The sequence below is a fragment of the Muntiacus reevesi genome, chromosome 10 (genome assembly GCF_963930625.1).
Source record: "Muntiacus reevesi chromosome 10, mMunRee1.1, whole genome shotgun sequence".
NCBI lineage: Eukaryota > Metazoa > Chordata > Mammalia > Artiodactyla > Cervidae > Muntiacus > Muntiacus reevesi.
Window position 1 is genome coordinate 50,404,430 of NC_089258.1, and position 23,453 is coordinate 50,427,882.

Sequence of the window (23,453 nt, forward strand, 5' to 3'; positions counted from 1 at the left end):
TTTCACTTTCAAGAGACTTTTTAGTTCCTCTTCACTTTCTGCCATAAGGATGGTGTCGTCTGCATATCTGAGGTTATTGATATTTCTCCTGGCAATTTTGATTCCAGCTGTACTTCTTCCAGCTCAGCGTTTCTCATAATGTACTCTGCATATAAGTTAAATAGGCAGGATGACAATATACAGCCTTGACGTACTCCTTTTCCTATTTGGAACCAGTCTGTTGTTCCATGTCCACTTCTAACTGTTGCTTCCTGACCTGTATGTAGGTTTCTCAAGAGGCAGGTCAGGTGGTCTGGTATTCTCATCTCTTTCAGAATTTTCCACGGTTTATTGTGATCCACACAATCAAATGCTTTGGCATAGTCAATAAAGCAGAAATAGATGGTTTTCTGGAACTCTCTTGTTTTTTCGATAGTCCAGCGGATGTTGGCAGTTTGATTTCTGGTTCTTCTGCCTTTCCGAAAACCAGCTTGAACATGTGGAAGTTCACTGTTCATGTATTGCTGAAGCCTGGCTTGGAGAATTTTGAGCATTACTTTACTAGCGTGTGAGATGAGTGCAATTGTGCGGTAGTTTGAGCATTCTTTGGAATTACCTTTCTTAGGGATTGGAATGAAAACTGACCTTTTCCAGTCCTGGGGCCACTGCTGAGTTTTCCAAATTTGCTGGCATATTGAGTGCAGCACTTTCACAGAATCATCATTCAGGATTTGAAATAGCTCTACTGGAATTCCACCACCTCCACTAGCTTTGTTTGTAGCGATGTTTCTAAGGCCCACCTGACTTCACATTTCAGGATGTCTGGCTCTAGGTGAGTGATCACACCATTGTGATTATCTGGGTCGTGAAGATCTTTTTTGTACAGTTCTTCTGTGTATTCTTGCTACCTCTTCTTCATATCTTCTGCTTCTGTTAGGTCCATTCCATTTCTGTCCTTTATTGAGCCCATATTTGCATGAAATGTTCCCTTGGTATCTCTAATTTTCTTGAAGAGATCTCTAGCCTTTCCCATTCTGTTTTTTCCCTCTATTTCTTTGCACTGATCACTGAGGAAGGCTTTCTTATCTCTCCTTGCTATTCTTTGGAACTCTGCATTCAGATGGGAATATCTTTCCTTTTCTCCTTTGCTTTTCGCTTCTCTTCTTTTCACAGATATTTGTAAGGCCCCTTCAGACAACCATTTTGCTTTTTTGCATTTCTCTTCCATGTGGATGGCCTGATCCCTGTCTCCTGTACAATGTCACGAACCTCCGTCCATAGTTCATCAGGCACTCTATCAGATCTAGTCCCTTAAATCTATTTCTCACTTCCACTGTATAATCATAAGGGATTTGATTTAGGTCATACCTGAATGGTCTAGTGGTTTTCCCTACTTTCATCAATTTCAGTCTGAATTTGACAATAAGGAGTTCATGATCTGAGCCACAGTCAGCTCCTGGTCTTGTTTTTGCTGACTGTGTAGAGCTTCTCCATCTTTGGCTGCAAAGAATATAATCAATCTGATTTTGGTGTTGACCATCTGGTGATGTCCATGTGTAGAGTCTTCTCTTTTGTTGTTGGAAGTGGATGTTTGCTATGACCAGTCCGCTTAGACATAATAAATTTATGCTCTGTGTATAATATTTATTTTAAAACTGGAGTTACTAGTTTTATTATTTGACTGCTTCATCACCATATTTCTAAGCTTTGTTTGAAAAAAATATATGTATAATGTTAAGAACTTCTGATTTTTATTTCCTGTTTTTCTATCTGTGGAAAGGGAAATGAGAGTAGATATTTTGATATGGGTGAAAAAGGTAAGACGCATTTAAGATAACTGTGATAGAGATCTCTATGCTGTTCAAGATGTAGTGGAAAAAGTGGTAACAATGTATTTAAATTTCTTTAAACTGTCATTTTCGACAGGCTTCCTGGAATATGACCAAGTCAGGAATCTATTGTATTTTCTTAACTAAAGTCAGTCACAAATTTTTTTGGAGCTTGGAATTCTTTCAATACAATTGTTTTCAATTTGTGCAAGATAATATACATAGCAAGGGGTGAAAAGGAGAGAAGTGAGAGAAAATTAAAGCAAATTATATGTCAAGTTGGAAAATTTTTGAATACCTAAAATATTTAGATTCTCTGTATATTTTCCTTCAAACTAATGTATTTGATGAAAATCCTTATTTTATCCTTCCTTTCCCTCAACTGCAAGAAAAAACAATGACAAAAATACTAATATACCTGATTCACATCCTTTATGACTGAAAAAGAGTTTGCACTGATGTGGTACAGGATTCAGGCTCATAGAAAATACCTCACATTTACCATAAACCGTGTCCTCATTGAAAGGAATGCAAATGAGAATTCCAATCATTCTACTTTATAAATTAAAGGTTTCAAAAGTTTTTGTTTGTATTCTTAAATTAATTGTTAGTAAAATTTAGTAAATTATAAATTTTGTCTATATATGTGTAAAGGCTTCCCTGTTGGCTCAGTGGTAAAAAATCCACCTGCCAGTTCAGGAAATGTGGGTTCTGTCCCTTCTGTGGAGGAGAAATGGCAACCCATTCCAGTAATCTTTCCTGGGAAATCCCATGGACAGAGGAGCCTGGTGGGTACAGTCCATGGGGGTCCTCAAAGAGTCAGATGTGATTTAGAGACTAAACAACAACAACCAACATATGTGTAAACAAAATTTGATATTTATGTAAAATATATGTACCACTGTCATTGTAAAATGCCCATTCTAGGCTAAATAAAAAAGTATCAGGTTCCCTGGAATTGTATCAGTGGGTCATAATTGAACACATGTGAAATGTTTGTCTAGACCACTTGTTAATTAATGATGTGTAAGTGGGTGAACGTCCCCTGTAGCCTTGTCAGCATGTGTGCTCCAAGTAGTTTGAAGTTATCCTTTCTCTTTCTTATACATGCACGTCTTTTCAGTCAAGTATTCCATTGTCTAAGTGTTGGATAGTTGGTTTGGTCCTTTATTTGGGGCTTCCCTGGTAACTCAGTTGGTGAAGAATCCACCTGCAATGCAGGAGACCCCAGTTCAATTCCTGGGTGTGAGGATCCCCTGGAGAAGGAATAGGCTACCCACTCCAGTATTCTTGGGCTTCCCTGTGGCTCAGCTAGTAAAGAATCTGCCTACAATTTCGGAGACCTGGGTTCAATCCCTTGGTTGGCACGATCCCCTGGAGAAGGGAAAGGCTACCCGCTCCAGTATTCTGGCCTGGAGAATTCCATGGATTGTACAGTCCATGGGGTTGCAAAGAGTTGGACACAACTGAGCGACTTTCACTTTCCCTTTCACTTTGGTCCTTTGTTTACTCTTTACCAGAAGGTTGGTGTGAGGCTCTTTTGTAGATATTCTTAAAAATTTGGGACTTAACTATTGCTTATTAAAGAAAAGCTTCCTGTATGCTTAATTACATGTACTACATCAAATTAAATTAGAGTAACTTAAAAGAAACATAACATACTTTTTCATTTTTTCTTTCATCATTTCTTTCAAAATGAAGAGTAATCTCTCTGGAATATGAAGAACAAGATGGGAAGGACTGCAGATACTAAGGTAAGTCATTAGTTTTCCCATCTAAGCCTCGATTTCAGTTCTACCTTTTCAAGGCAAAGTGCTGTGTGCCTTTCTTTCTTTTGATTATTGAATTGTGAGCCTTGAAATTTGTTTGGTCTGTGATGCAGGTCTTCAGTCATGAGAAGAATGAAGTAATATTAGGTTTTGTGGTTGTTTTACCTTTTTTTTAAAGTAATTAATCTTAATGGTTGGGGGAGAGGAAATCCAGAGTCAAAAGATTCTCAGACTCTAGTCCTAAATTTCAGTAGCTTGAGTGTGATCTCTGTCTAGTCAGCCGACCTCCCTGGACTCCAGTCGTCCACCTGAGAATTGCCAGGGCAAATGCACAACTTCACGGGAGACCAAGAAATACTCAGGACTTTCCATGAGCTTTGAGAAGGAAGCTGAGTAAAATCAGGTTATAAACGAGACAGAAAGGGGTAAGACATAAAAGGTTAAATGAAAAGTGCTGATGTGACTAATCAGAATTAACATTATCTTCTGAGTTCATTTTTAGAAAATGAGCTCATATTTTATAAAATATTCTAAAATAGCCCATATTTTAGAATTTTTTTAACAAATTTTACTCTTAGCAATTTTATTGCTGTCAACATTGAAAAAAATTAGAAAAATATGAGAATATAAAATATATCAGAAAATATACTTGCAATTTGGAGACTTTCCTACCTTCTAATGCTGTAGCAGTGAAAGATTCAAGTGTTTATTTATTCATTGATTTGTTCAAGAACTCATGGCAGCTTTATTGCTACATGTCAGGTGTGATCAGGGTTGGCCACTAAATCTTTTTTCTTCTTCATTCATAAGCTAAGAATTATAACTTAAGCAACCTCATCAATGTGCTGTATAAATTAAGCAACACTCAGTAATGTGTACATGGGAACAAAGTAAAAATACTCAAAAATGGAATATATTTTTATTAAAATTAATGTTTGTTAGAAGAGATGAGAGGGTTCAAATAATTGTAGATCAAGCACTCTGGGCATTCAAAAGAAGTTAGTTTGTCCAAATGGCATCTGGATGCCTCTCTCCTCTTCTCCTCCTACTATCTTCTCTCCCTTCCTCTCTTGTGACCTCAGGAGGTAGCTTGACTGAAGAGGAGTTGGAGTTTTGCTTTCACATAGACCCTGGTTTCTCAGGCCTACCCCGTAGAGCATCCTCCAGCAAACTCCCTGATCTCCCCAGGAAGGACCTGACATCTTACTGCAGGATGTGTCAGATGTGTGATGCGTAATCAGTCATTCATTCATATTTATTCATCATTCAGAGGCCTGTTTTAATACAGTGTAAGATTAACTTAATGATGTTTTGTGATTTAGGAAAGAAATGTTTGGGAAAATCAAAAAGAATTCCCTAAGATAAAAAGTAACTCAGTTGACTCTATTAAAACATAAAGAATAAATTGAAGAAAGTAATGAGGACTATTCAAAATGTATGTCATGTTTAGTGACCCCCCCAGAAGTTAGTATTATAAGTTATGGGAAAAAAATACTATGTTGGCTATGAATTTGTTATACATGGCTTTTAATATGTTGAGATATGTTCCCTCTACACCCACTTCGGTGAGAGTTATCACAAATAGATGGTGAATTTCATCAAATGCTTTTCCCACATCTGTTGAGATATTCATGTGGTTTTTGTCTTTCTTTTTGTCAATGTGACATACTGCATTGATTGATCTGTATATACTGAACCATACTTGTGGCCCAGGAATGAATCTAACTGGATCATGGTGTGTGATCCTTTTTATGTGTTGTGGGATTCTGTTTGCTCATGATTTGTTTAGGATTCATGGTGATGAAAATAATTGAATGTTATTTTGTTAATACTGTAAAAAAACATTAAAAGGGGTCTAGAAGATCTGCTTTCTAACATCCTTCTGAGGCTTTTAGCATGGGTTTTGTGGAGCTAAGTGAAATCACTGAGGCTTGCACATGATAGTAGATCTAAGAACTTCATGCTATGTTCAAGCTAGTCTGTCCTGGCATCTCTTTGCCAGAATTTGGCTGGGCTTTATTTTAATACCTGATAGAAGAACAGAAGGTATTTTCTTCAGTGCCTCTTCCATTTTCCTTCAATACTATAAGTGGCATAAATGCTATTTCAATTACTAATTCATTATCAATAATGATAGTAATATTTAATGTCACATTTTGAGCTCTTAAAATGTTCTCAGTGATCATTTTGATTTTCATTTGTAAAATTATCTCTAAGTATGTAGGGGCCTCTGTGTCAAAATAAGGGAAAAAAGTGTCCTACTATCATAGGTATTAGAGTTTATGGTTATTTTTCTGTTTGTAATTATTTCATGGTGACTATGGTGTATGTACACTGTATTAGAGAGGGAGTGGATAAAATGTACAGTGATTTATGAGTATTTTTAATTATAGTAAAAGTAAACTTTTGAAAATTCAATGTTGACACTGTAAAATTTTTAAAGATTCTTTTAACCTTAAAACTCAGGGAAATAATAAAATGAATTTGTTAGAACTTACATTTGGAGCTGCATCTGGAGCCTACTGACCTGGACCCTTCAGTTTAGTATTTAAAAATTTAAAATTACTCCTATTATATCTTCCCCTCAGTAAATTTGCATGCCCATCCAAATGCATTCCATCATTTAAGTGATTCTCATTTCTAAAAAAGAAAGGGAATAAGTTCATTTTCTTCATCCCACCCTGCCCACCCCAGTTTAAAATATATATATATATTATATATTAGTCAAATATATATATTTGTATATATATAATACATATAATTGTATATAATATATAAAAACAAATATATATTAGTCAAAGAATACTTGCAGTATAATATAAATAGTTTCCAATAACCTGGTTCTCTCCCACCTGGGTACGTGTAGGACTGTAGTTGGCTGACCTGTGTGATTGGATATGGTCGTGCTTTTGTGAGCAGCTGTTCTGGTTTTCTCTTGGGATGGTAGGGCAGGTGTGTTGGCAGGAGGGGAAACAGAAGAGGCAGGAAAGCACCGTTTCCTGTAGTCACAGGTCCTGGAGGGACCGTCAGTGCTCATCGTCAGGGGAGGACCTGGAGGGAGCTCTAGGAGAGAATGCCAGACATCTGGGGCAGCTGAGGGGGCAGGGAGAGGAAGGAGGGCCCTTGGGTAACTGCCTTTACTGGGGCGCCGGCTGGAGCATCCTAGCCAAAGGTATGCACGGATTTCACGGGCGTGTGCAATTTCACTAGGTTACAGTTTTGACAAAAAAGGGTTCTTGTGAGCACTGCTGCTCCGGGTCATCTGGGCAGGGTGCCCACAGCCTGCTTGTGGGAATGTTGAGGCAGCAGGATGCTATGAAGCTTTAAAATTTACAATACACAACATGTGGTGCATTTTCATTTCCCAAATTGGTGACAGAAAATACATATAGCAGGTTTCAGCTAACCTGTAATCTGAACGTTCCACTAGGTATAGGGGTAATTTACTCAAGTAACAGCTTAAGTAAAATGAGTTTTATTTTCAGTGAGTTTTTTTTTTTTTAACATCCACAGGTTATATTTAGACCTTTTTTTCAAATATGTTTATTGTTATTTAGTATCTTGTCTTTCATTATGATCCTGTGTATATTTTAAAATCTTTTTTGAACATTTTGAGACTGTTGTGTTATCTCAGATCCAGAGGCTTCTAATCCATGAGCTGGTTAAGTTTACTGACTCTAGTGCACGTCTGCTGGTGTGACCTTGGCCAAGTTATGTATCATTAACTAGGATAATAGTCAAGGGGTGGTTGTGAAGTTTAGAATGACTTTTGCAGTAAGGACCTGAAAAAACCTAGTAAAGAGTGTACAGTTTTCATTAAGTTTTCAGCTTCCTAGGACTTGACTTCTTTTGTCTGATTGTTCAGGATTTCTGGACATTTTTCTTCCTTTTGCAAAAGTCATTCATTAAAATTTAATACTTTATCAAGAATCTTTAGGTGGTTGTAGTTAAGGATTTCAGGGTAGCCACGCCTGGCATGTTATTGGCAATAGAATTCATTCTGTTGGATGTTTCTTGTAATTATCTGCCAGGTTCTCCTGAAGTGCTATATTGGGATAGAACTTTATCAGTTCATACAGCAAGTGGAAATAATTTGAAGTACATAATTGAGGCATCTTCTTTTATATTCTCTAGAGTTATGCAAGTAGTTCTTTCAGTTTAAAAGAATCTAATGTATTTAATGAAAATAATATATACATAGAATATATATTTTTAATAAAAATGACCAAAGATTTTTACAGGGTATTAAAAAAAATCTATTTCCTTATTCTTGGTATGTATTTTATTCATGTACTCAAAATCACACTAGTTTTTTTTTTCTTTTGGTAAAATTCATTATTAAAGAAACTACTAATATTAAGGTCAAAAGACTTTAAATAATAAAATAACTTGACAGAGAATTTACAATACATATTTATCATAATTGTCTTATAAAATTTGTAAGTTATTTTAAATTCTATGAGATTTTATTCCTCCCTTTCTCTTCCTCTCAAAAAGAAAAATAGTTAAGTTCATCCATTTCTGCCATGTAAGAACAATTTTGATTAATAGTTCTCATCAAATCTGGCCAACTCTAATAATATAAACCATGTATCTTATATACTAAGGCACTTACAGTGAAAGTTTCTCTTTTGAGATTTGAACTGTAGGAAAAAAATCATAAGTACACTAACTAGAGAATATAGTATGATTAAAGACCAAAATTTAAAAAGTTTAATTTTTCACATGGTATAACTTTACACTATTTGTATCAATTTCAGCATTTCACTGTGTATCCCAAAGGGCTTATGAATGATTCAACATCACCAGGAAATGATATCTAAACAAAAATGACAGAGAGCGTTTTTTCTCAAGTGTAATGCATGTCTATTCTTACAAGGATTATCATAAGTTGGCCTAAAATTCATCATGCATTTTTAGTTAATGGAATATTAAATATATTTAATTTTATGTGTATATAAATAAATATAGATGTACTACTGTATCTAGTTATACTTTAGGTTGTTTAAATCTGATGTTTACAAATCAAGTTTAAAAGTAAATACATACTCTTATTCAAAACTATGCAAGGATAAATTCTAATAATTAATCATTTAAGTCAGTCTCTAAAACTCCTGATGTCCACATCATAATGAGGACAACTGAACACAAATTTCTGGTTTGAGTCCCAGGCACCAGTGATTTCTAAAGCTCTCAATGAATTCCCACATGCACCCAAAGTTCTGAAACATCACTATAGGTGAATTGATATTCATAGAAATAAGCACTTTTTAATTTTAAGAATGCATTTGAGGTATTGCCTATGATTCTGCTGATTAAAATAACTGCTATCTTATCAACAAATTAGTTTATCTACTGGTGCCTTAATATATCCATTATATACTTAAGAAAATTGAGACTTAAAAGAATTGAGATGCTTTCCCCACAATACACACCTAGTGAGTAATGAAGTAATTTAAAACCAAGTTTTTCTCCTTACTTTCTAAATTGATTCACCAAGGCAGCGTAGCTTAATTAGTCAGACGTTAGGAATCTAAGATTTTGAATATTTTGTTCATAATACACCCTGAAAATTTACCATATTCAGTTTCACTTTTTCTCAAAATGCATGGAAAATAATATTAATTTGTAAAATTTTTAATAAGCCATAAATCATTAAGAAATATGCAAAGTTTATACCCTTTTGTTATAAGAGTAAAACTATCTTTATATTCAAGAAGTTCAAATATTTCTACCAAACAACCATGAGTTTTTTGAAATCTATTATTATGTCTTCACATATCCATAGTTTTCATATCTGAGAAACAATCATAGCTTTAAACAGCTTCAGATATAATTTCTGACCTCTTAGACCAAAAGGTTTCATATTTTACTTATCCTTCACTTACTAGTGGAAATCCCTAGAGTTTCTTTTTTATGAAATAGCTACAAAATATTTAGTTCAACTGCCATCAAAACATCAGCTGTTCAGTTATTGTTACTCAACTAGAGGGCCCTTAAATTCTCTAAAAACAGGATCATCTTCTAAGAAGGAAAGATCAAGCTCTTCCTGGAAGGTTTTCAATGGAGAATTAGCCATGATGATTTAGCATAACTAACACGATGATTCATATGCTAAATTGGATTATAACTTTGTATCATTATAAAAGTTTATTTAGATTACAAAATCTCTTAGAAAAATATCAAAATATAATTCTGAAAAAAATGCTATTGTCACATCTTCCAAATAATTAGGTTTTAGTTGTAAATAATGGTCAATTAGTTACTTCTGTTATTAAGAAAGACTTAAATTTGGAGGCCTAAATTTCTTTAGGTTATGCAGTAAATGAGTTGTAAATAATTTTTCTCTCATACATAAATTTTCACTCCATAGTTGAGTATGAGAGGAGAAGGTGATAAACTAAAAGTATTTGAAACTGTTTAAGAAAGGGAATATTTTTCAATAGTTTTTCAATTAGTATCTTTCTTAATTTCTTCAGAATATTTAAAATATCTTCATCTTTCCTCTAAGTTATAAAAACTTGAAATATTAATTAGTTAGAAGTTAATAAATTCAATGCTATACATTATACTGAGTGAAGAATTGTGTCAAATTTTTAATGAGACAAATACATCATATAAGTGATGGAATATTCTGAATTATGAAGTCAGTGCTTGCTACTACAGTATCCTGGCTTGGGGGTCATGCTGATTGGTCTAAGCGAAGTTTTATCTACTTGCCAGTCATTGATTTAGGAACCCAGGCCTAAGCCAGTTGGTACATAGAATCACCTGGACATGTGAATTGGTTCAGATGCTTAGAAAGTGCCCTGGAGAGAAGCATCTGTAAATGAATGGGTATGGTACCAAGTTTAGCCCCAATCCATGAATATAGATTTATGGAAATAAATTGTTTATTCTTAATAATGAGCCTCTATAAAAACAATTTCTTCTCTTCTCTTTATAAAATTTTTATGTGTTGAAATAAAGCATAGAAATTTTATAGCCATCTTCTAAAAGCCTGTGGATGTTAATCAACATAGAAAGAACAGAGCCAGGAAAATCTCAGAGAAATTAAGTTAAAAATTAAGAAAAAATTGAGAGACTTGACTGAACCATGATTGATGGTTTCCAACCAGTGAATATTTCAATTATACCTCTCTGTTATTTGAGGCAATTTAAGTTGGATTTTTCTGTTATTTATGTCCAGAAGCATAATTTTTACATATTATGTTTGTTAACTTGACTTGACATAAAACATGAATCAGAATGTCCTTCCTTGAATAATTTGTGGATTGCTTTCTTACACTGACTGTTGTTGGGGAGATTATACCTATTGGTTGACTTGATTATATTTCTTAATTAACTCTAAAATTTTTTCCTTATGTTTAAATATATGATAATATTGCCAGTGTATTTAGATACTTCATATCAGTTCCCCTCAGGATATAAATGTGTCCTTTCATGCATTTGCTGTCCAGTAACTTAAATACTGAAAATACATGTTTAACCACTGTTAACACATCTAGTGCTAGAGAATAAGAGAAGAAATGGAAATGAAAGAAAGAAAAATAATTGGTCAGTACATGCACACACACACATATATTCAGAGCACAATAAGAAAGACTCAACTATTGCAATCCTCATTTGAAATTAGTCATATGTTCCTAACTGAGGATTATAAACTTCCTTTTCCATATTCCTGTTACTCTCAGCAAACATCTCTGGAGGTTAGGTTCTTTACCTGGTAGGGTAAAACAGACCTTCATTTCTCATAAGCCAGTGTGAGTTGTTATAGTATTTTACAGACTTTATAGTATTTTATGAAGTTGTTATATGAATTGTTACAGTATTTTATGTTTTATAGTATTTTATTTTTTTCTTGCAATATGTGGATAATATTAAGTTGAAACTTAAAAGATCTCCTACGTTTCAGACATATTCCTCCAGGCTGCCATTGGATAGTAGCAACCAATTTCTACTCTACATTGTGTCTTAACAACAGTGTGACTTTCCCACTCAGGTTCCATTGCCCCTGCCAGTAGACTAACCTCCTTCCTTGCTGGTTGATCCAGTAGGTATGGTCTCCACTAGGAGACCAGAGTAGCCAGGTGGTGACCTCAGCTTCCACTTTTATAAGACTCTGTGTTGTGGCCATTAGTGGAGACGTGTCTTCTTCTTATGGATTATATTTTTGAATTATGAAAATGTTGTATTTAAAGAAAAATAAATGGAATCAATACTTTGATTTCTACTTTCTATTATTCAAAGAAAATAGCAGTAGCCATATGTCATATATGCATATATACACCTGTTACTTCTCATTAATATAATTATTTTAACATAACTGAAATTATAACTGTCTTAATTAAACAATCACATTTTTCTTAATGGTGATTTAATGCTTAGTTTTTCAAGTTAATATGCCATACTCTATGATGTTATTCTATATTCTCATATATTTAAGTTTTTATAATGAAACTTCTAGCCTCCAGAACTGTGAGATAATACATTTCTGTTTAAGCTACCCAGTTGATGGTATTTTTTTTTTGGCAGCCTGAGCAGACTAATAATCTATTAAAATCACTGAGTACACAGAGTATATATAAAGAGACAAAATAAACAGCCTAGTTTATTTTTTAAAAAGAACAGTTGTTCTTTTTAAAGAACAACAATATGGGAGGACTTGCCCTACCAGATATCAAGACATATTATAAAGCTAGGAATATAAAATCAGTAGTCATTTATATACTGTGAAAGAAAGGTCTCAATCTGTTAGAAAGAGAATAACAGGGGTATAAAGAATTTTCCAGTAACTATCTTCCTTGGTCACTCAGGATAAATCTGAAAATGGGTTAGAAAGACCAACAAAAACAATAGCAGACCTTTGAGTCAGCACCAGTTGAAACACTTTAGTTTCTGGTATTAACAGTCAGAAAAATGTTTTCAGCATTAGATTTTACCTTCATCGCCCTGTGCTTCTGCCTAAATTCCCTCTTACTGAGCTAAATCACTCTCTATTGACTCAGCATGTAAATCCTTTAAAGACTTTGGGCTATTAAGTTCTCTCCAGAAGTGTTTAGCCAAGGACTGCACATTTTATTTCTTCCCTCTCACCATATAAATCAATCCCTTTAGATGCTTAATTGTATTTGCTGTTCTTTTTTGAATGCCTTCCATTTCATCTGATTTCTTCAACATTGATAAAGAGAAAGCACTATCTCAAAGTGAATTCTAGTTCAGGTGTACTTTCTTGTTTGGAAACGTCCTGTGGCCACCAAGGTGATTTTCAGCTTTTTTCTCCAAATTATCACAGTATTTCAGTCTCATCTATACTCTCCCTTCTGTCCTGTTCTGTCTGACTGCTTTCCAGCTGTCTCCCTTCACTGAATATCTGTTTCTGATTATTTTTCTGCAGACACACTTCCTCACATTATTTCAAGTTGAATCTCATGTTTTAAATTTGTCACCATATTTCCAACTTCTCTAGGCTTTCCCCCCTCTCATTTCCCAGTTGAATTGTAAAATGAGACGTGTTCTTTCATAGTGAATGAAGAAGTATTTACTGCTACAGTATGAAGAAGGATAATAGTTCAGTCATTCTTGCTTTTGTGGCTCAGATGATAAAGAACCCATCTGCAATGCGGGTGACCTGGGTTTGATACCTGGATTGGGAAGATTCCCCTGGAGGAGGGCATGGCAACCCACTCCAGTATTCTTGCCTGGAGAATCCCCATGGACAGAGGAGCCTGGAAGGCTATAGTCCTTGGTGTCGCAAAGAGCTGGACACGGCTGAGTGACTCAGCGTGATCACTGACTTTTTAAAATTGAAGTACAGTTGGATTACAGTGTCTCAGCCATACAGCAACCTGTTCAGCTACGTGAAGTGAAAGTCGGTCGCTCAGTTGTGTCTGACTCTGTGACCCCAGGGACTGTAGCCTGCCAGCCTCCTCTGTCCTTGGAATTCTCTAGGCAAGAATACTGAATTGGGTAGCTATTCTCTTCTCCAGGGGATCTTCCAACTCAGGGAGTGAGCCTGGGTCTTCTGCATTGCAGGCATATTTTTTAACCACCTGAGCCAGCAGTTATTACAAGATACTGAATATGTTTCCCTGTTTATGCATAGGTCCTTATTTATCTCATTGACCCTTACAAGACTGATTAAATATACAGCTTCTTTCATGTGAAAAATACCACACACAAATATACAAAATACTGCATACAATTTTAGGAAGCCCTTGTGTATTAGTCTTCTATTCCAGCCATAATAAATGACCATAAATTTAGTGACTTAATACAGGTTTATTATTTTACCGTGCTGAGGGTAATCGCCAGTCTAAAAACAAGGTGTGAGCAAAGCTGTATTCCTTTCTAAAGACCCTGCAGATGAATCTACTTTCTTACTCCTTTAGGTGTGGGTGGAATTCACTTCCATGAGATTGTAGGACAAAGTCTCTGTTTCCTTGCTGCCTGTCACCTGGGGATGCCTCCATCTTCTTTGGTCCTCTCCCTAATACTTGCTGGAAGCCCTCACTTGAATAATCTACAATAATCTCCACAATACCTCATCTATACCCTTAATCACATCTGCAGAGTCCCTTTTGCAAAGAAGCTATCATATTAGCTTATGCCAGCACCTCCTTCAAAAGTCACAAGTCCTTTTTTTTTTTTATGTCCTACCATAGTTTGGCCTGAGGCAAACAGGGATGAAACACAGCCCCACTCATCAACAGAAAATTGGATTAAAGATTTACTGACCGTGGCTGGATCAGAGCAAGATCCAGTCCCTCCCTTTAGAAAGCTTCAACAAGCATCTCATCCTTGTCCACCAGAGGGCAGACAGAATGAAAACCACAATTAGAGAAAGCTAATCAACCGGTCACATGGATCACAGCCTTGTCTAACTCAATGAAACCATGAGTCATGCCGTGTAAGGCCACCCAAGACAGACGGGTCATGGTGGAGAGTTCTGACAAAGTGTGGTCCACTGGAGAAGGGAATGGAAAACCATTTCAGTGTTCCTGCCTTGAGAAACCCATGAAAATATGGAAAGGCAAAGAAGATATGACACTGAAAAACTGAACTCCAGGTAGGTAGATGCCCAATATGTTATTGGAGAAGAGTGGAGAAATAGGTCCAGAAAGAATAAAGAGGCTGAGCCAAAGCGAACCTAATGCCCAGTTGTGGATGTGACTGGTGAAAGAAGTAAAGTCTGATGCTGTGAAGAATAATATTGCATAGGAACCTGTAATGTTAGGTCCATGAATCAAGGTAAATTGGAAATGGTCAGACAGGAGATGGCAAGAGTGGATATGGACATTTTAAGAATCAGTGAACTAAAATGGAGCAGAATGGGTGGGTTTAATTCAGATGATCATTGTATCTACTACTGTTGGCAAGAATCCCGTAAAAGAAATGGAGTAGCCATCATAGTCAACAAAATAGTCCAAAATGCAGTACTTTGGTGCAATCTCAAAAACAACAGAATGATCTCTGTTGGTTTCCAAGGCAAATCACTCAATGGCACAGTAATCCAATGTCTGTGCCCCAACCACTAATGCCAAAGAGGCTGGAGTTGAACAGTTTTATGATGAACTAGAACACCTTCTAGAACTAACACCAAAAAAAGAAGTCCTTTTCATCATGGGGGACTGGAATGAGAAAGTAGGAAGTCAAGAGATACCTGAAATAACAGGCAAGTTTGGCCTTGGAGTACAAAATGAAGCAGGTCAACAGAGTTTTGCTAGAAAAACACACTGGTCATAGCAAACACCCTCTTCCAATGACAAAAAAAGACAACTGTATACACATGGACATAACCAGATTATCAATACCAAAATCAGATTGCTTATATTCTTTGCAGCCAAAGATGGGGAAACTCTATATAGTCAGCAAAAACAAGACTGGGAACTGACTGTGGCTCATATCATGAGCTTCGTATTTTGAAATTCAGACTTAAATTGAAGAAAGTAGGGAAAGTCATTAGACTATTCAGGTATGACTTAAACTAGATTCCTTACGATTATACCAGTGGAAGTGGCAAATAGATTCAACAGATTAGATCTGATAGAGTGCCTGAACAACTATGGACAGAGGTTGGTAACACTGTATAGGAGGCATTGATCGATAACATTCTCATGAAAAAGAAATGCAAAAAGGCAAATGATTTTCTGAGGAGGCCTTACAAATATCTGAGAAAAGAAGAGACATGAAAGGCAAAGTAGAAAAGGGTAAATATACCCATTTGAATGCAGAGTTGCAAAGAATAGCAAGGAGATAAGAAAGCCTTCCTTAGTGATCAGTGCAAAGAAATAGAGGAAAACAATAGAATGGGAAAGTTTAGAGATCTCTTCAAGAAAATTAGAGATACCAAGGGAACATTTCATGCCAAGATGGGCTCAATAAAGGACAGAAATGATATGGACCTGACAGAAGCAGCAGCTATTAAGAAGAGGTGGCAAGAAAACACAGAACTATACAAAAAAGATTTTAAAGTGAAAATCGCTCAGTCGTGTCTGACTCTTTGCAACCCCATGGACTATACAAGTCCATGGAATTCTCCAGACCAGAATACTGGAGTGGGTAGCCTTTCCCTTCTCCAGGTGATCTTCCCAACCCAGGGATCGAACCCAGGTCTCCCTCATTGCAAGAGGATTCTTTACCAGCTGAGCCAAAAGGAAAGCCCATACAAAAAAGATCTTAATGAGCCAGATAACCACTATGCTGTGATCACTCACCTAGAGCCAGACATCCTGAAGTGAGATGTCAAGTAGGCCTTAGGAAGCACCACTGCAAACAAAGCTAGTGGAGATCATGGAATTTCAGCTGACCTATTTCAAACCCTAAAAGATGATGCTATGAAAGTGCTTCTCTCAATATGCCAGCAAATTTGGAAAACTCAGCAGTGGCAAAGGGCTGGTAAGGTCAGTTTTCATTCCAATCCCAAAGAAAAGCAATGCCAAAGAATGTTCAAACTACCACACAATTGCAGTCATCTCACATGCTAGCACAGTAATGCTCAAAATTCTCCAAGTGAGACTTCAACAGTATGTGAACCAAGAACTTCCAGATGTTCAAGCTGTATTTAGAAAAGGCAGAGAAACCAGAGATTAAATTTCCAACATCCGTTGGATCATAGAGAAAGCAAGAGAATTCCAGAAAAAACATTAACTTCTACTTCATTGACTACACCAAAGCCTTTGACTATGTGGATCACAACAAACTGTGGAAAGTTCTTACCTGCGTCCTGAGACATCTGTATGCAGATTACAAAGTTAGAACTGGACATGGAACAATGGACTCGTTCCAAATTGGGAAAGGCATTCCTCAAGGCTGTATATTGTCACCCTGCTTATTTAACTTCTATGCAGTGTACATCATGTGAAATGCTGGGCTGGATGAAGCACAAGCTGGAGTCAAGATTGCAGGGAAAAATATAAATAACCTCAGATATGGAGATGATACCACCTTTATGGCTGAAAGCAAAAGGGAACTGAAGAGTCTCTTGATGAAAGTGAAAGAGGAGAGTGAAAATGTTGGCTTAAAGCTCAGCATTCAAAAATTATAGACCATGGCATCCGGTCCCATCACTTTATGGCAAATAGATGGGGCCACAATGGAAATAGTGACAGACTTTATTTTCTTGGGCTCCAAAATCACTGCAGATGGTGACTGCAGCCATGAAATTAAAAGATGCTTGCTCCTTGGAAGGACACCTATGACAAACCTAGATAGCATTTAAAAAAACAGAGATGTTACTTTGCCAACTAAGGTCTGTCCAATCAAAGCTATGGTTTTTCCAGTACTCTTGTATGGGTATGAGAGTTGAGTTATAAAGAGAGCTGAGCCCTGAAGAACTGATGCTTTTGAGCTGTGGGATTGGAGAAGACTCTTGAGAGTCCCTTGGACTGCAAGGAGATCAAACCAGTCAGTCCTAAAGGAATTCAGTCCTGAATATCAGTCCTGAATTCATTAGAAGGATTGATGCTGAAGCTGAAGCTCCAGTACTTTGGCCGGCTGATGCAAAGAACTGACTCATTGGAAAAAACCTTGATGTTGGGAAAGACTGAAGGCAGGAGGAGAAGGGGAAGCTATGGAGGATGAGATTGTTGGATGGCATCACCAACTTGATGGTTATGAGTTTGAGCAAGCTCCAGGAGTTGGTGATGGACAGGGAAGCCTGGTGTGCTGCAGTTCATGGGATCGCAAAGAATCGGACACGACCGAGTGACTAAACTGACTGACTTTTATCATATTCACAGCTTCCTAGGGTTTGGGCTCAGACATGTTTTGAAGAGGACGGTGTCATTCTGCTTATGCTGTTTTGAGATCTAGACCCAGCCATAGCCCTCCAAGGAGTACTGAGTAATGTAGGTTAAAATTCTTGAATGACTTAATTATTTTCCCTCTCCCTCCTCCACTTTTTTCATTCTGAAGAATTCCCTAATTACCAATATATGTGACATTTATTTTGGAGAGGAGTTCTTACCAGAGAATTTCTACATTTCAAGCACCAATACATACTTAATTAAATCATGACATTAGACCACGTTAATGTTATTATTAGGCCTTTCCTAGTTATTATTGATATATGTCACACAACATTCACACGACATCTGGATACTGCCTATGATACTGACGCTAAGGACTGTTTATCATAGTCAACAGATAAACTGCATCTTTACCTTGCCAGAATAAAAGCATACTGGCAGTTTTACATGACGACGCCTCTGTACAATCCCTGACCTGTACCCTGTCTCACTATTTCTTGTTGGGAAGTAGTGGAGACAAGAGTTGATACTGCTGTTAATCCGTGTTTCATCTTCAACTCCCCCTCCACACTCTTGCCCCATACATGGCCATCTCCTCATTACTCCCCTGGCCCCATTCCAGATCATCATTCCATCTTTGACCCATTGTAAAAGGGTCTGTGCCTTGTGAAATGTAAGCACTTAAAATACCAAACAATACTCACATTCTTTATTTCTTTTCAAAAATAGTCTTAGAAAAATGTAAATAATTTAAATGAGTTTGAAGAATACATGTGGTGTGAGAGGCATGCATCATAAACACTTTTGTTTACTTTATAAGAAAATAGTCATTGTCAATGCTGACAGGATTACTTAGTGGAAGTATCTTCATCATTCACAAATGAAATCTCAAGTGGATCATCTTAACTTTTAGAAATCCACTGTTGATAATCCGATGAAGTTGATTCTCATAGAGATTATAAAATGTTTAATGTAAACAAAGGAGTAAAATCATTATAGAGGTTAGAATAGGTGATAATTTAGTGAAGGTTTGAAGACTGGCCATAAAAGTAATAGGAAAGTGAAACTGTCCTTCAATAAACAAGAAAAATGTTCTACAATTTTGAGGGATTAAAAGAATATAGTCCAACTCTTCTGAAATTATTAGTAAGTGAGGTTTACTTATTTTTTTTTTTTAACATAATCTCATTGAAAGACAAAGAGTAGATTTGCAGTAAGTTTATTAATGCCGGCTTTGTTTCAGGCAGTTGCTATTGCTATCAGTCTTTCAGTTCAACAGCAAAAGAAAAGATGAGGGAATAAATGAAATTAGGATGCAGTGAGAGGAACGGAGGACTCAGGTATTTGATAAAGTTAATGAATGTCTCCTATGATTATTATTTGGAAACAGAATAAGTCTTTGATTCTTTTGATGTGGCTGATTGGCAATGATTGCATCAAAACAGTGGCAACATCAAAATGTATTTATTTTAAACCATACTCTTCTTTTCATCTATTTATCAATTTAAGAAAGAGAGCATGCAAAGCACAATCCTTATTGGGGACAGTCTTCATTTGAGGATGATGTGTCTACAAGGTCTACTTTCTTTCAGCTTTGACCGCAGTAATGCTGTAGCTGCTTGTCTTTAGCAATAGCTAAAGGCCTGAGATCCTTCTTTGAAGTTTGGCCTTAATATCCGCAACAAAAGTTAACCCTGAAAGTGAAACTCATGTTATGATGATATAAATAGTGTGCTTTGTATTTTACCAATTATATACATGGTAGGTGTGTATTTATTTGTTAATTTATAATCTATAATTAATCCATGTGTACTAAAATAAATTACCATTACATATTGCTAAGGTTTCAGGAATAATCTTAGTTGTTCACATTGTGTCTTATTTCAGGGTTTCTTCTTGTCTTCTGTTTTGCAGACTCTACATTCTGGTTATCAGAGCTTATAGAGTAAACACACACACCTAATAATCTTGGTCTATAAGCTATCTATAATTAGTATTACAATACCCAGTAATATGGGCTTTTACACAATATTTTTTTTTAACGCTTTAATGTTTTAATACATTTTTAATGTTTTAATACAGTTTTAAAGATTATACTATATTTTACAGTTATTAAAAAATATTAGCTATATTCCATGTGCTTTACAGTACATCCCTGTAGCCTGCTTACACCCGATAATTTGTACTTTCTACATCTTCTTTATCCACTCACCTGGATAAAGATGCTTAGATTACTTCTATATCTTAGCAATTATAAACAATGCTACTATGAACATTGAGGTGTATCTATCTTTTCAAATTAAAGATAATACAGTTAATTTTTTAAAGTTTTTTATTTTATATCACCTAGTTAATTACTCCTTACAAGCTACTTTAACTTTTAATGATAATTTTTAATTTAATTAGTATAAAATATTAATGCATAAAATTAAGAAAATTATGACAATTACAAAGGAAAATGATTCTTTATTGCTACACACCAAGAGGTAAAGACTAAGATTTCTATATGTATTTCTATGTACTTTCTTTGCTTACAGTGTCTAATAATGCAACAAAATAAGATGAAATTTTAGCATTAAATCTACATAATCTGTGAACATTCTTCAGTTTTTCAAATGTTTGAAATCTTGAATTTCTTTCTTGAATGGCAGTGTCTCAACATATCTGAATACCTATATGTTAGTAGCATGAAGTAACCATCTCTGCATCTCTGCCCTTCTTATTTTGTAATTCATGTAACTTTTCTGGCATCTCCTGTGTTTACAATAGATTATTCTGTCTGTGCCTGTCAGTGGCAATAGTGGTTATTTCTGTTTCCTTTATCTTCAACAAGATTATTATCTGTAACTTGAGGAATAATCATAACTTTATAGTGTAATTTTACATTACCAGTATTAGGCTTGGCTAGATAGAATTCTCAAGGACATAACTCACTCTTAATTAAATCTTTCATCTCATACTGCAAATCAAATAGTCAAATGAGATTACATATTTTGGCATCTGGTTAGTTGTTTGTAGCTAAATATAGTTTAGATTTGGGGTAGGGGTGAACTAGTTCTGTCTTTAGTAATGAAACAGGAAATCTGAAACTGGAAGTTTGGCTTCTTTTATTCCACTAATGTACCAGATGGTAAATGAATTCAGATTCTCTCTCTCTCTGAAAAATGTGATGAACAGTGAAGATCTCTGATAATTTTGTAATGGCAAGTCTCCTCTTATAATCATCCTAGAAGGATCCCTGAAAGTTGTCTTGTGACGGGTAAAAGATAGTTCTAATTTTTTTTTAAAAAAGAGAAAGTTGATATAAATCCACTGTATATTTTAGTGACTGAAATATTTATTGATTCCAAGAAAAAAGAAGTCCTTTTCATCATAGGGGATTAGAATGCAAAAGTAGGAAATCAAAGGATACCTGGAGTAACAGACACGTTTGACCTTGAAGTACAAAATGAAGCAGGGCAAAGGCTAACAGTTTTACCAAGAGAACACACTGGTCATAGCAAACATGAGACGACTCTCTGCATGGACATCACCAGATTGTCAGTACTGAAATCAGATTGATTATATATTTGCAGCTAAAAATGGAGAAGGTCTATACAGTCAGCAAATATCAGACTTGAAGCTTACTGTGGCTGAGATCATGAGCTCCTATATCCAAAATTCAGGCTCTAATTGAAGAAAGTAGGGAAAACCACTAGGCCATTCAGGTATGATCTAAATCAAGGCTATGGTTTTTCCAGTAGTCCTGTACAGAGGTTAGCAATGGACCGTAGTGAAGACTGAGCACCAAAGAATTGATGCTTTCGAACTTTGTGCTGGAGAAGACTCCTGAGAGTCCCTTGGACTGCAAGGAGATCAAACCAGTTAATCCTAAAGGAAATCAACCCTGAATATTCATTGGAAGGACTGATGCTGAAGCTGAAGCTCCAATACTATGGCCAGTTGATGCAAAGAACTGACTCGGAAAAGACCCGATGCTGGGAAAGATTGAGGGCAGGAGAAGGGGATGACAAAGTATGAAATGGTTGGATGGCATCATCAACTCTATGGACATGAGTTTGAGAAGACTCAGGGAGGTAGTGAAGGACAGAAAAGCCTGGCATGCTACAGTCTATGGAGTTGCAAAGAATCAGTCATGACTTAGTGATTGAACGACAACTATGAAATCTGTTCAGACTTCTAACCTCAAGAATTGTAAGATGATGTTATCTGCATTGTTTGAAGCAGTTGGTTTTAAAGTAATTTGTTACAGAAACAAAAGGATACTAAACCCCCAATGTTTGTATTTTCAAGCTTAATTCTCTAGTTTTATCTAGTGGTGACCAAAATATATGACTCCATTAGAAGTCTCAAATAGGCAATCTCTGTATCCTTGCTTTGGAGGGTCTGTTTATGCCAAGAGACTCCACATGTTCATTTGCCTTCCTAGAGGTGTTGTGTAGTTGCTAAATTGTGTCTGACTTTTGTGACCCCATGGACTATAGCCCACCCAGCTCCTCTGTCCCATGGGATTTTCCAGGCGAGGGTATTGGAATGGGTTGCCGTTTCTTTCTCCAGGGGATCTGCCCAATGCAGCTGTTGAACCTGTGTCTCCTGCATCTCCTGCATCAGCAGGTGGATTCTTTACTGCTGAGCCATAGGGAAGCCCATCTTCCTAAAGTACATGCAGTAAACTGGTTTTGACTTGGTTTCATTGGAGCAAATTATCACTTTTTTTTTTCATCTTCACACTAATTGAAACTGGTGAATACTACCCAAAAGATGGTGGGTTTTGCTAGGAGACATATATCTAATGTGATAATATTTGAAAACTTCAGCAGATAATACAGATCTTTGGTCACTTTAGCAAATCATATTTTTGACACGTGTAGATATTTACATGCATATATACTATGATCATCTTTTGGCTTAAAAGTTAAGAGAATATATTAGAAAACATTTGAGTGTTGTCATTTAATAAAAATGCAAGGATACCTACATTCTAAAATAGAGAAGCAGAGAGCAGCCTGGAAGGAAGGCAGTTCAGTTCAGCTGCTCAGTCATGTCCAACTCTTTGCAACCCCATGCACTGCAGTGCACCAGGCCTCCCTGTCCATCACCAACTCCCGGAGCTTGCTCAAACTCATGTCCATTGAGTCAATGATGCCGTCCAACCATTTCATCCTCTGTCATCCCCTTAGTAGTGGTCAAAGTACAAAAAGAAATCAAGAAAGAATAAAACACAAGACAATGAAGATCCATACTGGGATGCATTAAAGGGTCAATTGCCACCAGAGAAAACTTAAAGAAACAGATTATAGTATGGTAAACCATAAAAAATACAGCATAAATATTAAAAAGTCAAGAAGAATACAACTCTAAGAGGAATGGTAAAATTTCTTGAATAGAGAGAATAAACATCAAATTCCGTAAGTATAGATGATCCCAAGTATGCTGCAATAGAAATGGACAGAATGTAACAATATGACACATTTCCAGGGCCTAGGTTGTTTTCATCTCTGCCCCATTCAAGACCTATGCCCTATCTTACATGTGTTCAGCTGCACATAGAACTTCCTCGATTGCTCGAAATTTTTGCGCTGGCACAGCCATTTCCTTAACCAAGAGAAAGAGAAAGAAACAATTCT

At 36.1% G+C, this 23,453-nt stretch overlaps 1 protein-coding gene across 4 annotated transcripts in view; it reads left to right on the plus strand.

Annotated features, from left to right (window-relative positions):
* The first annotated feature begins 3,508 nt into the window (after nt 1-3,508).
* Nucleotides 3,509-23,453, plus strand: part of NEIL3 (nei like DNA glycosylase 3) — a 347,249-nt gene continuing 327,304 nt past the window's right edge. For 3 of the 4 annotated variants that reach the window (XM_065946470.1, XM_065946469.1, XM_065946472.1), the window contains exon 1: nt 3,509-3,562. The gene's annotated coding sequence lies outside the window, so the exon portion shown is untranslated. The remainder of the gene's footprint in view (nt 3,563-23,453) is intronic. The other variant, XM_065946471.1, reaches the window with a different exon arrangement.